This window comes from Echinops telfairi, unplaced genomic scaffold (assembly GCF_000313985.2).
Source record: "Echinops telfairi isolate 266 unplaced genomic scaffold, ASM31398v2 ScPeMD7_3533;HRSCAF=4204_0, whole genome shotgun sequence".
Lineage (NCBI taxonomy): Eukaryota > Metazoa > Chordata > Mammalia > Afrosoricida > Tenrecidae > Echinops > Echinops telfairi.
In genome coordinates, this window is record NW_022107431.1 from 86,311,003 (window position 1) to 86,316,502 (window position 5,500).

The following is a 5,500-nucleotide window of genomic DNA, read 5'->3' on the forward strand; positions in this document are numbered from 1 at the left end:
CATGACAAAATAATAATAATTTATAAATTATCAAGGGTTCATGAGGGAGGGGGAGCAAGGAGGGAGGGGGTGGAAATGAGGAGCTGATACCAAGGGCTTAAGTGGAGAGTAAATATTTTTGAGAATAATAAGGGCAACAAATTTACAAATGTGCTTGACACAATGGATGTATGTATGGATTGCCATAAGAGTTATATGAGCCCCCAATAAAATGATTTTTTTTAATTACAATTTTGACAAAAGGATAGTTTTCAAGGATGTCAATAATTTCCTATCCAGAATAATAATTTCCCATCATCCCAAAAAAGCAGTCTCGTCACATATTTCATTTCTTAGGATCATTCTACAAATCTGGAAGTTGGCAACAGAAAAAGGAAAAAAGCAAACAAAGGTGTGCGCTTGGTCCAGCTGCAGCAGTGGCCCACAGCGTTTGCAAAGCATGACTTACTTCCTGGGCACTCACTCACCAGGGTGAGAAGGCAATCGATTTCTTCCATTAAAAAGGTCACGCAACATGGAAGACAGATATTGGTGTGTGATGTAAAAAATTAAGCAATTAAGTGATTTAAAGGAGCAATTTTAAATATCTGCTTCTGTCAACAATGAAACAATTTTTATTTTATCTGTTTGTTTCAGGAGAATCCAATCTATTCTCAATCATCTCAGATAAAATCTACCTATTTCATTTGAAACTTTTGGAATAACAGAGAGAAAGTCGAATGCACACTAAAACAAAATACAATGGGGTGGGTGTGGGGGGTCAGGGTGGGGGTGGGGGGGGTGAATCCACCAGGAGCAGCAACTGGCATCCTGCTTGGGGGACAAGTTTGCTTGGCTGCAAAGTAAGCAGTAAAACAACTTTCCATTTTCTGCCACAGTCTTGCCCGAGCTAGCAAACAATAAGGCTCAGATGGTGGTGAAACCTCTAAAGACTTCGTGAACTTTCCAAATCCCTAACAATAGTTTGTCCTTGTAGTTGTCACTTGAAAGACAAACAGGTTTTACATTCCTCCCCCACCCACTTACATCCCTTTAAAAAGTGGAAAGAGGGAATGGGCTCCTTCCTGGGATTGAACCCAGGAGGCATTACACTTGAGTGTTACCTCTGCCCACATCTCCCTGTGTGTGCTTTGTGGTCTCTTCATTTGCTGCACGCTTGTAAACAGGATCCTACCATGGCTCAGTCTGCTCTCTGAACCCCCTACTCCCTCCAACAAAACTTCACCTCCTGCACACCCCGATGACCCCACACCCTTCACGCACAAGAGCAGAGTTACCCAATCGGCTAGGTCAGTCGGGGAGGACCTGTGCTATTTACCAATCCGTAGTGAACAGTTCATACATATCACTCAGATTAGTGTATGGCACAAGTAAAGCCTTGCTTACCTTGTTTACTGGGTAACTGCATCCTTGTCAGGGATTGTACAACTGATTCTGTAGGAAGATGCTGTGGGTTTGGGGAGGAGGCAGGTAGATCAGCAGCCCCATTTTGAAGCAGAATCTTTGATGTGAAGAATGTGGCTAGCAAGGAAGTGCAGGCAGCACTGTGCCTACCTTGCTTGCTGGCTTTTATCACAGATACCCAGAATTAGGTTCTGTCATTCATTTGGACGTTGTCTTTCCAAATAAAACTCTTAAACACTTAAGGAAGAACGTTTTTGCTAATCTCCCTGTATAGTAGTTCCTGAGACGTTTCTATTTTGCAGATGGAAAAGTAGGTGTAGTACAAGACGCTAGGACTGAAGACATTAAAGACCTAAGGTTCCCTCAAGGACTTTCTCTTCTTCACACACCAGCCCCTCAGGAATTCCAACATGGAACGAAGGCTCTGGGATGGCACAGAATAGGGATTCTAATCCTGGCTCCACAATGACCAGATGTGAGAACCTGGACACGTCGAACTGTCCTCGCCTTCAGGAAAAGGGTCCCGGGGATTGGGGTGGGGGGTGTAGTCATTACAGAATGACTGTAACTTAGAGGTGGGTGCAAAATGTATATGAAATAAATCAAGAACAAGGGATCTTGGATGGCACCCAGAGCAGGGCTGGTGTTCAATAGAGATGAGCTGAATACAAACAGAGTTAGATTATAATTCTGAATTTCTGTAAAGCCCCATGATCGAGTTCCCACCTTACAAATGACAATATTTATCACTAGCTTTTTCACCCTCCAGTAGAAACAGCAGGCTACAGGCCTGGAAAATACTCCCCAAGTAGGGCCTCCCATTGCCATAGCACCAGAGGCGCCACTCCTAGAGCTGCTGAGTGGAGGCCATTCTGCTTACTACCCATCAGAGTCCAGGGCAGGCGGGACCCGGCAGAGTTCGGCCTGGTGACTACCCGGCCCTTCCCAGAGCAGACCAGGTCAACAGAGGGTTTGTTGAAGGCAGACCCACCGACCATCCTCCTCCTTCCTGCTTAAAGGATAACTCCCTGTACCTTAGGGAGTTACACCCTCACACCCACCGAGGCCCACTCTGGAGGCTAGACCAGAACTCGCCCCACACATCTCACTTGCTTCACGCCACACCAGGCCCTCGGCATGGTCACTTGGCTTCTTATCTGTTGTCAAATGCTCTGAACCAAGCCAGCAAAGAATTCCCTTTTCCCGCATGGTGGTTTATCTACAATGCTCTCTGATGTTGTAATGGGTTTCAGCCCTTTGGGTGTGTTGTACTTTTCCTGTTGGTTGAATCCAAATACAAACATCCAGGCAGAGGCAGGGCTGCTTTATAACAGCCGGTCGACACAGGTCTTCAGTCTCTGCTTCCTGTTCACATGGCCTTCTCCATCTATCTCTTCCCCCTTTCTGTCCTCATCAACAAGAGGGGGTGTGTGTGTGGAGTGGGGTGTGGGGGCGGGCAGAGTGACCTCTAAGTACACTGCTGGGGTATTGGAGAGGTTGGGCAGTGGCTGGCTGTAGGAACCAGATTCTTGTAGGGAATGGCTTTTCTAAGGAGGCAGCTGCTGCTGTAACTCCAAAGATCCCCTAGCGACCCAAGCTGAGGAGCTGATCACTTCACAAGAGGATGCAGACATCTCCCTGATGGCCTTTACAAGTCCAAAGACACCGCTTAGGGAATAGAAGGGAGAACTGGGTTTGTAGCCAGCTGAAGCATTAAGGAGCAATTCATTCAAACCTGCCACTTGATACTTTCGTATTTAGCTTGAATTATGTTTTATACTAAATAATAATTATTTTATTTTAAAACCCTAAACATGAGTGCATGCTTAGCTGTATCTGTCACCTGGACAGGCTGTTTTCCCCAGTCATCTGGTATAGACAAAAACTATACAGACGTTGTGGCCATCAAGGAACATTCACTCCACATGTGTGCACAAGAGCACAGCCACCCGAGAAGTAAACACACTTCTCGCTGTGTTTTTCCCGCTATCTGGTGTTGAGTCATTCATTACCTAAAGGGCAGTATGATGAGATGTCAAGTGATTCCTTATAAACAAGGAATCACTAAAACCACCACAAAGGTAAGAGGTTAAGACCTGGCTGTTCTAGCTGGATCTCTCCTTAGTCTCTCACAAGATCCACACAGGGACCAGGCTTCTGACTTCCTGAATGGGGCTCTGCCTCTCCCTGTAGTCCCGGGAAATCCTGGCCCACCTGAGCTGTACCTCCCCATTAATTCTCTGGTCTCCTTTCCTGAGCCACCCAAGGTGGGTTCTCCCTCCTCTCACAGACACACCCTGCCGCTCCTCGTCAGCTGAGCTGGGTCGACTGGGTCCGCCAGACTGCTGATCCACAGCGGAGCTTCCTGGGGTGAGGACAAAACAGGGTGCAAAGGAGGCAATCCCACCGTCACACCCCTGGTCACTGCCACAGCATGCTGCACCACAGTGGCCTGGAGGCCTTCCTCCCGACTGTCTTCTGAGCTCTTAGTCATCTTGGCACCTCCCATACCCCACCACGGTTCCTACAAACCATAATGCTTAGTAGCTGACTGGTATTTGTTGAATATGAAAATAAATATATCCCCCCAAAAATAAATATATCTATGACCCAGATGCAACAGAATTGTGCCTACTGCTATTCATTACAAGCTATTACATATCTGTGAACTGGACAATGCCTGGTGGGAAAGATAAAACATACTGGGTTTTCATCCACTCGACAATCAGTCTCTGTACATACCACCACCCACTAAACTGATTTAATGACCTAGTGAGGGGTGAAAAACCACTGCTTGGAATATATGGGGTCAAGGTGATTACTAAAGTCATTTCCAGCTCTTTATGACAAGTAGAAAAGCTAACAGACATGAAATCTGGACCACTCTGGAGGGCCCGAAAGATGAAAGATGAAGGGGAAATACTTATATCCTTTATAAGCTCAAGCAAAAGAAAATGTGAACCTGGTTTAGCAAACTGCAGGAAATAAACTGGTTAAGCAAAGCTCAAATCCACTAGACCAGGGGTCCTCAGACCCATTAGAGGGCCGGACTATAGCTTATAAAAAACAAACTATGAACAAATTCCTAAGCACACTGCACACATCTTATTTTGAAGTAAAAAAACAAACGGGGCAAAAACACCCGGCGGGCTGGATAAATGTCCTCAGCAGGTCGCCTGTGGCCCGTGGGCTGTAGTTTGAGGACACCTGCACTAGACAATATAAGCCACAGAATCCCTAAGTAACAGATCGCGTGAAACGTTCCTGTCACCTTCTATAGGTCTGTTCATGTCCCAGGGCTACCAAAACAAATGACCACCAACCAGGTCATTTAACATAACATGTTCGTTCTCTCAAAGTTCTCCTGCTGCCATCAATTTTGGGTTGACCCTCAGCTTGTTGATGCAGGTCTCCAGTCTCCTCTCTGTCCTCTCTGTGCGAGGACACGTGCTATTGACCGTACAGCCCACACCAAAGACAGGATGATCTCATCTCAAATCCCTTAACTTAATTACATCCACAAAGATCTTTTTTGCAAATAAAGTCTCCTTCACAGGCTCCATTACCAACTGGGCTGCTAACCTCAAGGTCAGCAGTTCAAAACCACCAGTGGCTTCGAGGGAGAACGATGAGGCTTTCCACCCACATAACGAGTCACAGTCTCGGAAACCCACAGGGGCAGCTCTACTCTGTTCCAGAGGGTCGAGGTGGATCGGAATCACCTCGATGGCAGTGAGTTTGAGCTGGTTTGGTCTGATCTGGTCACAGGTTCAAGGGGCTACGTTTTGGGACCACAACCCATGACAGTGGGCGTGCGTTTCCTCATCTCTAAGCCTTATCCAAGTCCACCAAGCCAAAGATCCGACATTCTCAGAAAAGGATTGAGGGCTCCCCATTCTCAAATAACTTTCAAGTTAACATTAGAGACAGACGTGTCCTCTTGACCTGCACATCACTGTCGTCTCATCCTCTCCGTTCCAGCGCACGCTCCCCTAGTCTCCCCACCCTCCCCCTGCACCCCAGCCCTACCTGAGCTGCAGGGCGGTCAAAATTCCCAGTCAATGTTACATGATACAGTCCTAGGGTCTTCTCTTTC

The 5,500-nt window shown here is 46.7% G+C and overlaps 1 protein-coding gene across 5 annotated transcripts in view; it reads right to left on the reverse strand.

Moving 5' to 3' along the window:
- ANKRD6 (ankyrin repeat domain 6) overlaps positions 1-5,500 on the reverse strand; it is a 140,516-nt gene extending 135,016 nt beyond the window's left edge. For all 5 annotated transcript variants that reach the window (XM_045294427.1, XM_045294428.1, XM_004696242.2 and 2 more), the window contains exon 1: positions 5,434-5,500. The gene's annotated coding sequence lies outside the window, so the exon portion shown is untranslated. The remainder of the gene's footprint in view (positions 1-5,433) is intronic.